The sequence below is a fragment of the Aethalodelphis obliquidens genome, unplaced genomic scaffold (genome assembly GCF_003676395.1).
Source record: "Aethalodelphis obliquidens isolate GAN/ISIS:26980383/991018 unplaced genomic scaffold, ASM367639v1 scaffold122, whole genome shotgun sequence".
NCBI classification, from domain to species: domain Eukaryota; kingdom Metazoa; phylum Chordata; class Mammalia; order Artiodactyla; family Delphinidae; genus Aethalodelphis; species Aethalodelphis obliquidens.
This window is the reverse complement of record NW_020838066.1, coordinates 2,033,674-2,045,952: the sequence shown is the minus strand read 5'-3', so window position 1 is coordinate 2,045,952 and position 12,279 is coordinate 2,033,674. Positions and strand designations below refer to the sequence as shown.

General features: G+C 41.6%; 1 protein-coding gene and 1 pseudogene across 2 annotated transcripts in view; one reads left to right on the top strand and one right to left on the bottom strand.

Moving 5' to 3' along the window:
• ZNF169 (zinc finger protein 169) overlaps positions 1 to 7,622 on the bottom strand; it is a 51,588-nt gene extending 43,966 nt beyond the window's left edge. The window contains exon 1 of one of the 2 annotated variants that reach the window (XM_027098366.1): positions 7,092 to 7,622. The gene's annotated coding sequence lies outside the window, so the exon portion shown is untranslated. The remainder of the gene's footprint in view (positions 1 to 7,091) is intronic. The other variant, XM_027098367.1, reaches the window with a different exon arrangement.
• LOC113615684 (heterogeneous nuclear ribonucleoproteins A2/B1 pseudogene) lies at positions 7,093 to 11,020 on the top strand (annotated as a pseudogene).
• The last annotated feature ends 1,259 nt before the right edge of the window (positions 11,021 to 12,279 follow it).

Sequence of the window (12,279 nt, the reverse complement as noted above, 5' to 3'; positions counted from 1 at the left end):
CCCCACCAAAGAGCCCAGGTAGGCTCCAGTGTTGGGTTGACTCAGGCCAAACAACCAACAGGGAGGGAACCCAGACCCACCCATCAGCAGACAAGTGGATTAAAGTTTTACTGAGCTCTACCCACCAGAGCAACAGCCAGCTCTACCCACCACCAGTCCCTCCCATCAGGAAACCTTCACAAGCCTCTTAGATAGCCTCATCCACCAGAGGGCAGACAGCAGAAGCAAGAAGAACTACAATCCTGCAGCCTGTGGAACAAAAACCATATTCACAGAAAGACAGACAAGATGAAAAGGCAGAGGGCTATGTACCAGATGAAGGAACAAGATAAAACCCCAGAAAAACAACTGAATGAAGTGGAGATAGGCAACCATCCAGAAAAAGAATTCAGAATAATGAGAGTGAAGATTTAATTAATATTTATAGGACATTCCATCCAAAAACTGCAGATTACACTTTCTTCTCAAGTGCACACGAAACATTCTCCAGGACAGATCACATCTTGGGTCACAAATCACACCTCAGTAAATTTAAGAAAACTGAAATCATATCAAGTATCTTTTCTGACCACAACACTATGAGATTAGAAATCAATTACAGGGAAAAAAACGTAAAAAACACAAATACATGGAGGCTAAACAATACGTTACAAAATAACCAAGAGATCACTGAAGAAATCAAAGAGGAAATCAAAAAATACCTATAGACAAATGACAATGAAAACACGACGATCCAAAACCTATGGGATGTAGCAAAAGCAGTTCTAAGAGGTAAGTTTTTAGTGATACAAGCCTACCTCAAGAAACAAGAAAAATCTCAACAAACGTTCTAAACTTACACCTAAAGGAACTAGAGAAAGAACAAACAAAACCCAAAGTTAGTAGAAGGAAAGAAATCATAAAGGTCAGAGCAGAAATAAATAGAAACAAAGAAAACAATAGCAAAGATCAATAAAACTAAAAGCTGGTTCTTTGAGAAGAGAAACAAAATTGATAAACCATTGGCCAGACTCTTCAAGAAAAAGAGGGAGAGGACTCAAATCAATAAAATTAGAAAAGAAAAAGGAGAAGTTACAACAGATACCACAGAAATACAAAGCATCCTAAGAGACTACTACAAGCAACTCTCTGCCAGTGAAATAGACAACCCGGAAGAAATGGACAAATTCTTAAAAAAGCACAACCTTCCAAGACTGAACCAGGAAGAATTAGAAAATATGAACAGACCAATCACAAGTAATGAAATTGAAACTGTCATTAAAAATCTTCCAACAAACAAAATGCAGGACCAGATGGCTTCACAGGTGAATTCTATCAAACATTTAGAGAAGAGCTAACACCCATCCTTCTCAAACTCTTCCAAAAAAATTGCAGAGGAAGGAACATTCCCAAACTCATCCTATGAGGCCACCATCACCCTGACACCAAAAAGAGACAAAGACACTACAAAAAAAGAAAATTACAGACCAATATCACTGATGAATATAGATGCAAAAATCCTCAACAAAATACTAGCAAACAGAATCCAACAACACATTAAAAGGATCATACACCATGATCAAGTGGGATTTATCCCAGGGATGCAAGGATTCTTCAATATATGCAAATCAATCAATGTGATACACCATATTAACAAATTGAAGAAGAAAAACCGTATGATTATCTCAATAGATTCAGAAAAAGCTTATGACAAAATTCAACACCCATTTATGATAAAAACTCTCCAGAAAGTGGGCATAGAGGGAACCTACCTCAACATAATAAAGCCCATATATGACAAACCCACAGCAAACACCATTCTCAATGGTGAAAAACTGAAAGCATTTCTTCTAATATCAGGAACAAGACAAGGATGTCAACTGTCACCACTATTATTCAACATAGTTTTGGAAGTCCTAGCCACGGCAATCAGAGAAGAAAAGGAAATAAAAGGAATACAAATTGGAAAAGAAGGAGTAAAACTGTCACTGTTTGCAGATGACATGATACTATACATAGAGAATCCTCAAGATGCTACCAGAAAACTACTAGAGCTAATCAATGAATTTGGTAAAGTTGCAGGATACAAAATTAATGCACAGAAATCTCTTGCATTCCTATACACTAATGATGAAAAATCTTAAAGAGAAATTAAGGAAACACTCTCATTTGCCACTGCAACAAAAAGAATAAAATACCTAGGAATAAACCTACCTAGGGAGACAAAAGACCTGTATGCAGAAAACTATAAGACACTGATGAAAGAAAATAAAGACGATACAAACACATGGAGAGATATACCATGTTCTTGGATTGGAAGAATCAATATTGTGAAAATGACTCTACTACCCAAAGCAATCTACAGAATCAATGCAATCCCTATCAAATTACCAATGGCATTTTTTACAGAACTGGAACAAAAAATATTAAAATTTGTATGGAGACACAAAAGACCCCGAATAGCCAAAGCAGTCTTGAGGGAAAAAAAACAGAACTGGAGGAATCAGACTCCCTGACTTCAGACTATACTACAAAGCTACAGTCATCAAGACAATATGGTACTGGCACAAAAACAGAAATACAGATCAATGGAACAGGATAGAAAGCCCAGAGATAAACTCATGCACCTATGGCCAACTGATCTATGAAAAAGGAGGCAAGGATATACAATGGAGAAAAGACAGTCTCTTCAATAAGTGGTGCTGGGAAAACTGGACAGCTACATGTAAAAGAATGAAATTAGGACACTCCCTAACACCATACACAAAAATAAACTCAAAATGGATTAAAGACCTAAATGTAAGACCGGACACTATAAAACTCTTAGAGGAAAACATAGGAAGAACACTCTTTGACATAAATCACAGCAAGATATTTTTTGACCCACCTCCTAGAGTAATGGAAATAAAAACAAAAATAAGCAAATGGGACCTAATGCAACTTAAAAGCTTTTTCAAAGCAAAAGAAACTACAAACAAGATGAAAAGACAACCCTCAGAATGGGAAAAAGTATTTGCAAATGAATCAACGGACAAAGGATTAATCTCCAAAACATATAAACAGCTCATGCAGCTCAATATTAAAAAAACAAATAACCCAATCCAAAAATGGGCAGAAGACCTAAATAGACATTTCTCCAAGGAAGACATACAGATGGCCAAGAAGCACATGAAAAGCTGCTCAACATCACTTATTAGAGAAATGCAAATCAAAACTATAGTGAGGTATCACCTCACACCAGTTAGAATGGGCATCATCAGAAAATCTACAAATAGCAAATGCTGGAGAGGGTGTGGAGAAAAGGGAGCCCTCCTGCACTGTTGGCGGGAATGTAAACTGATACAGCCACTATGGAGAACAGTATGGAGGTTCCTTAAAAAACTAAAAATAGAATTACCATATGACCCAGCAATCTCACTACTGGGCATATACCCAGAGAAAACCATAATTCAAAAAGACACACGCACCACAATGTTCATTGCAGCACTATTTACGATAGCCAGGTCATGGAAGCAACCTAAATGCCCATCGACAGACGAATGGATAAAGAATATGCAGTACATATATACAATGGAATATTACTCAGCCATAAAAAGGAATGAAATTGGGTCATTTGTAGAGACGTGGATGGATCTAGAGACTGTCATACAGAGTGAAGTAAGTCAGAAAGAGAAAAACAAATATCGTATAGTAACACATATATGTGGAACCTAGAAAAATGGTACAGATGAACCAGTTAGCAGGGCAGAAATTGAGACACAGATGTAGAGAACAAACGTATGGACACCAAGGGGGGAAAGTGGTGGGGGTGGTGGTGGTAGTGGTATGAATTGGGAGATTGGGATTGACATATATACACTAATATGTTTAAAATTGATAACTACTAAGAACCTGTTATATAAAAAAATAAATAAAATAAAATTCAAAAATAAAGGCATGAAGGAATACAACTGCATGGAATAGAATATATTCCCATATGACTGTAAGACAGAGTCCAATCAGTGTGAAGAGTAAAGGATAATTCTGGAAAGGTGGGTTGGGGGAGCAATTCAGAATTGATAATCATCACCACAACTCACTTTTCCCTGAGCACTCACTGTGCGCCAGGCACCCTAACCACTTCAGAAGCACAGGCGCACTTCCACCTCACAACAACCCTGACATTGCTATCAACCCCATTTTACAGATAAGGAAAAAGGAGGCACATAGAACAGAAGCAATATCCAAAGTCACAGAGTCAATAGGTGGTGGAGGCTAAGAGTCCAGCTTCAGAACCCAAAGGGCGGGTCCTTTTTTAACAGACAAACTAGAACGTGGGGAAAGACAAATTATGCTGAGCTAACACAAAGGTGAGGGGAGAGGAGAAAGGGAAGAATTGACAGGATTTAACAGCTCATCAGATTAGTGAGAAAATCTGTGAAACACAAGGAGGCAAGAAGAACGCTGAGGTCAAGGAGCAAGTGCCCAGAGGTGGACTCCTGCTATTAACAAAGATCAGCAAGGCAAGAGTGGGTATAAAGAAAGGGGAAGGGGGGATTCAGAAGACAGAATTCCAGATATTTCCCTGTTCATGCCTCTTAACTGGGTTAAGAGAGTAGGATTTAAACTGTAGAAAGGCATTTTGAGACAAATGGGGTAAATGAACACAGGCTGAATATTAGATGACATTAAGGAATTATGGTTAATTTTGTTGGGTGTGCCATTTGGTATAAAGGTTATTTTCTATAAAGTCCTTATTCAAAAACGATGCACACTGAAGTATTTACAGGTAAAATACCTGGGATTTGCTGCAAAATACTACAACAGAGAAAACTAAAAGAAAGAGAAGAGCAGAATGTTAACAACTGCTGAAGCTGAGTGAGAGGTGCAAAGATGCTCTATCAGTATTCTCACTACTTTTGGCTGCATTTGTAAAATTTTCATAATAAACTTTAAGTGTAATAACTCCATCTCCTTCTATACCCCCAAAAAAGGAAAGGAGAAAAAACTTTATGGGGGTGGGGGTAGGGGTGGGTGGTATGTGGACTTCAAACACTGGTCTGATTCCAGCCTTCTGCTGGTGTCATTAATGTCACCATTACTGTTAGGGGCTGAGACCAATGATCAGGAGAAAATGAACATATATTTTATCTTTATCAGCATTAGATGTATGAGACAAACGTGAAAAATAGAGCAGCTCCTTTTAAATTTTCATTAAAACTTTGAAAGTTTTAATAGCTCCAAAGTAAAAGTTACTTAATTCTCTATTACACCATTTCCCTCTCTAGAAAATGAGAATTCAACTACCTAATGTGCAAGGTGACTGAGAAAATAAAATATGGCAGTGAATAGAAAGCACACTGCCAACACAGGACTACTGCTAACAAAACAGTACTTTTCACCATCGTTGTTTTGGCAGCACTCTAAGGCCCTGAGAATACAACAGTGCGAATGTATATGGAGAGAAACAATGCAGGACAATGCAGGAGCAACTCTGGAGAAGATAGAAAGCCCTGAATGAGGGCACAGGAATGTGCCCCTTCAAGAACAAGCCTGGCTTCCTGGGAGACCACCTGCAGCTGTGCCCCAAAGGGATTATGACTTTGGCATAGGATATCAAGGACACACCCTCCATTATGACCAAAGACAAGAACACAACAAGGAAGTGGTACCCATCTGAGGCAGAGCTGCCAGGCCCCTAGGAGTTCCCTCCTCCCTAACGGGCAGTCCCCTCTGGATGTGAGGGAGCAGAGTGCTCCAGGGCAAACCTGGTACAACAGAAGTGGTTCTGGCCTCAGGATTCTCTCCCAGCACAGAGAGCAGGCTGGAAACCCCCAAGCCTGCAGCTGGCTTCACTAAAGTAAGGTATCAGAACCAGGTATGGAAGGGAAGGACAATACGCGGGACAGAAGCAGGGTATGGGTTTTAGAATAAGCCTTCTCTCATGTCATGCTGATGTCCAGCATGACATTAATCTTCTATGTGCCTATGGGGGTTATTGAACCCTATTGAAATGAACGTCATATTAGCATGTACCAGACACCCGTTTTCCCCTTTCCACACTCCCAACAGCCCCAGGAGGTTCAGTACCTTGCTCAACGTGACTATGAGAAAGAGGCCGACCTGGATTTGAACTCTCCCTATGGAGGGCGGGGCTCCCACAGCAGGCCTGGGATAGGCCCCGAGGGAAAGGCAATGCCCAAAGAGATGCACACTTGAGGTTGCAGATTTGGAAGAGAAAGATAGGGCTCTCATTCGTAAGTGGTGAAGCTGAGCGATGAATCCAGGAGACCTCACGGCTACTTCTGTGTATATTTACAACGTTTTCATAATGCAAAATTTAAAATAAAACTTAAGTCTGGACGTCTTACCACCCACTCCTCTCTTCCATCCCCAGTAATTCAGGGAGTCAGCCACCAGCCCCCTGGGGGTTGAGGAAAGTTCCCTGCCCCGTGAGCTGCACTCCACTTGCTCCACCCCAAGCTCCTGGAACAGCCCCAGCGCCGCAGGAGCCAGACAACTTCTGGAGTCGTAGATCTGGGCACAAGGACGCCCCACGCAAACCCGGGGATGTCTGACTCCCACCAGGCCCTTCCAACTCCCCCAGGAGCCTGCGGGCCCCGATGCCGCTGACCCAAGTCGTCCTCCCCACCCCAATCAAGGCAAGTCTGGGTGTTTGCCCCAGGCCAGTCCTTCCCCCAAAATCCGGGACATCGAGGCCAAGCGGCGCTTCCATCACCATGGTTGGCACCACCCAGCCGCGCTCCCCAATTAAGACCCAGGAAGGATGCCCGAGCCGCGCTCCCCAATTAAGACCCAGGAAGGATGCCCGAGCCGCGCGCCCCAGCAGTGGAGACGTCTGCTCCGGGCGAGGGGTACTTATGTCCTCCAAATCACCTGCACCAGTCCAGACCCCTCCGGGACAGGACGCTGGCTCCCCAGCACCGCCGGACAGCACGAGACCCGAGACCCAGCCCATAACCCCTACTAGGCGGACTGCGTCCGACCCCGTCCGGAAAACAATCAAACCTCAAGGAACCCGCGGACAGGGCAAACCAACCCCGCCTGCCCTCGCCAAGGTTTCCCAACCCTCTATCCCCGGGACTCAGCGGCCACGGGGGGGGCTTGCTCACCATGAGCTTTAAAAGATGGTCACAATGTCCAGAAATACAACAGCGCGAAGCGGAAGTGCGATACCCACAATACCTCTGGGAGGGACTACAATACCCAAAATGCTTAGAGGGCTCCGAAGCTCAAGATCGTACTCGCCAGATCACCGGTGGGCGCGGGACTACATTACCCACAATGCGCCGGGGCGCGGGCACATTTCCCCACTGGACCCAGTTGTTGAGCTCCAGTACGCCTCCCTTCTGCTCCGTTGGAACCCGCGCTTAAGATCCCTAATTACAGCCACTTGGGCTCTGGGAGAAATTGTGGAAAATTAGATAAGTAAAGTCTAGTAAAGTGACTTTCAGGTGCATTAGAAGGGTGGTTCAGGTGAGCACTAAAATCTTTCTTTTTTAACTTGTGGAGTCCTCTTAGTTTTTAGTCACCTGGGTGTGTACTTGTCCTCCATACTGCAGATTCACCCTAGTGTTTTTATATTTAAATAACAGCGCATAATGAATGAACTTCTAAAATGTGCCAAAGGTCCTGGCATTTTTCTTTCTTTCTTTCTTTTATTTATTTTTTTGCGGTACGCGGGCCTCTCACTGTTGTGGCCTCTCCCGTTGCGGAGCACAGGCTCCAGACGCACAGGCCCAGCGGCCATGGCTCACGGGCCCAGCCGCTCCGCGGCACGTGGGATCTTCCCGGAGCGGGGCACGAACCCGTGTCCCCTGCATCGGCAGGCGGACTCTCAACCACTGGGCCACCAGGGAAGCCCTATTTTTCTTTTTCAAAGAGGAAAAATTCTGAAGTTTATTAAAAATAATAACAATCAGAAGAAAAAATGAGGAAAAACTAAGCATGAAGACATTTAAAGCTACAATAACTAAAATTAAAATTATTTTAATAATACAAAAATCGCTGATTAGATGTAACAGAATAGGAAGCTTAGAAACATTTCAAAGTATTAATAAACAGGGCTTCCCTGGTGGTGCAGTGGTTAAGAATCTGTCTGCCAATGCAGGGGACACAGGTTCAAACCCTGATCTGGGAAGATCCCACATGCCACAGAGCAACTAAACCTGTGTGCCACAACTACTGAACCTGTGCTCTAGGGCCCGTGTGCCACAACTACTGAGCCCACGTGCCACAGCTACTGAAGCCCGTGTGCCTAGAGCCCATTCTCCACCACAATGAGAAGCCCATGCACAGCAGAGTATCTCCTGCTTGCCACAACTAGAGAAAGCCTGCATGCAGCATCAAAGACCCAAAGCAGCCAAAATAAAAAAAAATAATTTATATTAAAGACGTATTAATAAGCAGACATACTCCTTTTCTAGGAATTTGATGAAAGTGTTTTCAAATTACTTCCTATTTACTCAAAATGAAGTAATGAGAACCAGATTTAACCTCTTGCCTAAATCAACTTTAAAAAAACAAAATATATGAAATGACAGGTTTGAAGACATCGGACATAAGACAATGAAGAGCAATGAACCCTGAGAAAGAGGTAAGAAACCAGATGAGACTTTGAACATCACTGGATGGAGAGAAATTTCAGGCCACAGGACAGAGAAGGGAAATCCAAGTGGAGGGTCCTCTTCCTCAAGTGTCAGTTGAGTGCCAACCAATGTGCACATGTGCAACCCCCCAAGAAAGAAACTGAAAAAGATTAGAGAGAAATACCGTGAGCTCACATAGGGCAAGGAATAGTGCCTGCTCCTGCCAGACAGTGGAAATCTTCATAATTCACATGGTGTGGAGTAAAGAATTCTCACAAGAATTTTGCCTCAATGACAGGGGCAAAATTAGGCCTAAATGCCTGATTGAGAGAATCTTTATGTTAAATTTAGGGGAGAAGTATGTCAAATATGTTTCAGAAATCTTAAAAGTCACTTCCATTTTTATATGAATCGTGTATGCAGAAATATACATATTATATAAAAAAATTTTGAACAAACTAGATTCAAGATTTCCCATAAAATGAGCAGTAAATTTAATAAAATTCACTTAAAATAGCATTTGCATATATTTCAACACCACAAAGTAATTCTAATATATATCTGGATGACTATCTTGATGATATTATCAAAAAATGCTGATAAATAATAAAACCCAGTTTGCTCTATTATTAGCATTTTAATATAAAACTATAATAATCAGTGTGACAGTAATGCAAGTCAGCTGAAAGGAACTAAAGGGAAAGTCAATATAATGGAAGGGAGAGAGGGAGGAAAATTGAGAAAGATGGAAAGCTTCAGTTTGGAAAGTTTGAGAAAAAATAGTTATTTGGGGAAATTAAGCTAGCTCACAAAACAAATATAAAAAGAGAAATCAGAGATCTAACATGAAATATAAATGATTTTGAAAACCATCTTGTGGTACGGAAGGCCTCTGCATGCATTACACTGAAGCAGAGACCATCAAGAAAAGAATGCCTCAAGAGAACAGTGTCAGGACAAGTATGCTCATGCTCATTGGTGGATATCTCTCTCATCTGTCTGGGTTGAAATCCAGCTGAAGTGAGTGAATCTGCTATTGAGAGAGAAAAGGGACATTTCTATAAACATTATTGGTGGCTTAAGCTTTGAAACCACAGAAGAAAGCTTGAGGAACTACTATGAGCCATGGGGAAAACTTACAGACTCTGGTAATGAGAGATCCTGCAAGCAAAACTCAAAAGAGTATTTGGTTTTGTAACTTTTCCATCCATAGATAAGGTTGATGCTGCCATGGCTGCAAAATCTCATTCAATTGATGGAAGAGTGATTGAGCCAAGATGTGCCAGAGAGGAATCTGGACAACCTGGCACTCATGTAACTGAAAAGCTGTTTGTTGGTGGAACTAAAGAAGATACCAAAGAACATCAGCTTAGAGATTACTGCAAGGACTATGGAAAAGCTGATGTCATTTGAGATAATTACTGATAGGCAGTGTGGAAAGAAAGGAGGCATTGAGAGTCTGGAAAGAAAAGAAGCATTGGGTTTATTACTTTTTTTTTTGGCTGCGCTGTGCAGCACATGGGATCCCTCATCAGGGATTGAACCCACATCCCCCGCTTTGAAAGGGCAGAGTCTTAACCACTTGACCACAAGGGAAGTTCTGGGTTTACTACTTTTGATAACCATGATCATGTGGATTAAACTGTACTGCAGCAATACCATACCATCGGTGGTCAGAAGTAAGAAAGGCTTTATCTAGACAAGAAACACAGGAAGTCCAAAGTTCTAGGAATGGCAGAGGAGACTTTGAGGGATTCGTGCGGAGGCAGTGAATTTTGGGACCAGGATCATGAGGCAAGTGTAGAGTAGGATCTGATGGATATGGAAGAGGACATGGATTTGGGGATAGCTATAATGGGTATGGAGGAAGATCTGGAGGTGGCAATTTTAGAGGTAGCACAGGTTATGAAGGAGGAAGATGAAGATATAATAGTGGAGAACCTGGATCTGGCAGCCAGAGGCGAGTAGTGGGGAGGCTACAGAGGTGATTATGACAACTATGCAGGAAAAATTTATGGAAGTAGAAATTAGAATGTTTTTAGAAATTATAATTAGCAACCTTATATCTATGGTCCAATGAAGACTGGAAATTTTGGTGGCAGTAGGAACGTAAGAGAAACTTACAGTGGAGGAAACTATGGTCCAAGAGGCAGTGGCACAGTAAGGGATATGAGGCAGGAACCAACACTCAGCTTCTTCCCATTTGCCCTGGGCTTTACTGTGTAACTTGGAGAGGACAAGAGCCCAGAAGTAACAACAGGTTCAGGTTATCAAAATAAGAATGTTTAGAACACTTATTATCTCACACATGCATAAATATAGAATGATATGGTAGAAGACACTACAGCAGATACGGGGAGCTGTTTGTGGATGGACTGGATTATTTAATAGCATTACCTTACTATAAAGGAAGGACTGTAAAAAAATGCCTTTGAGATAGTTTCTTTTTGTTTTTTTTAAACATATTTATGGGAGTATAATTGTTTTACAATGTTGGGGTAGTTTCTGGTGTATAAAAAAGTGAATCAGCTGTATGTGTGTGTATATATATATATATATATATATATATATATATCCCCATATCCCCTCCCTCTTGCGCCTCCCTCCCACCCTCCCTATCCCACCCCTCTAGGGGATAACAAAGCACTAAGCTGGACTCCCTGTGCTGTGCAACAGCTTCCCACTAGCTAGCTGTTTTACATTTGGTAGTGTATCTATATCAGTGCTACACTCTCATTTTGTCCCAGCGTACCCTTCCCACCCCGTGTCCTCAAGTCCATTATCTATGTCTGTGTTATTATTCTGGTTCTGGCTGTAAATTCATTCGAGCGATTTTTTTTTTCTGGACTCCATATATATGTGTTAGCATACAATATTTGTTTTTCTCTTTCTGGCATCCTTCACTCTGTATGACAGACTCTAGGTCCATCCACCTCACAAATAACTCAATTTCATTTCTTTTTTATACCTGAGTAATATTCCATTGTGTATATGTGCCACATCTTCTTTATGCATTCATCTGTCGATGGACACTTAGGTTGCTTCCATGTCCTGGCTATTCTAAATAGTGCTGCAATGAACATTGTGGTACATTTCTCTTTTTGAATTACAGTTTTCTCAGGGTATGTGCCCGGTAGTGGGATTGCTGGGTCATAGGGTAGTTCTGTTTTTAGCTTTTTTTTTTTTTTAACATCTTTATTGGAGTATAATTGCTTTACAATGGTGTGTTAGTTTCTGCTTTATAACAAAGTGAATCAGTTATACATATACATATGTTCCCATATCTCTTACCTCTTGCGTCTCCCTCCCTCCACCCTCCCTATCCCACCCCTCTAGGTGGTCACAAAGCACCAAGCTAATCTCCCTGTGCTATGCGGCTGCTTCCCACTAGCTACCTATTTTACGTTTGATAGTGTATATATGTCCATGCCACTCTCTCACTTTGTCACAGCTTACCCTTCACCCTCCCCATATCCTCAAGTCCATTCTCCAGTAAGTCTGTGTCCTTATTCCTGTCTTACCCCTAGGTTCTTCATGACTTTTTTTTCCCTAAATTCCATATATATGTGTTAGCATATGGTATTTGTCTTTCTCTTTCTGACATACTTCACTCTGTATGACACACTCTAGGTCCATCCACCTCATTACAAATAGCTCAATTTCGTTTCTTTTTATGGCTGAGTAATATTCCATTGTATATATGAGCCACATC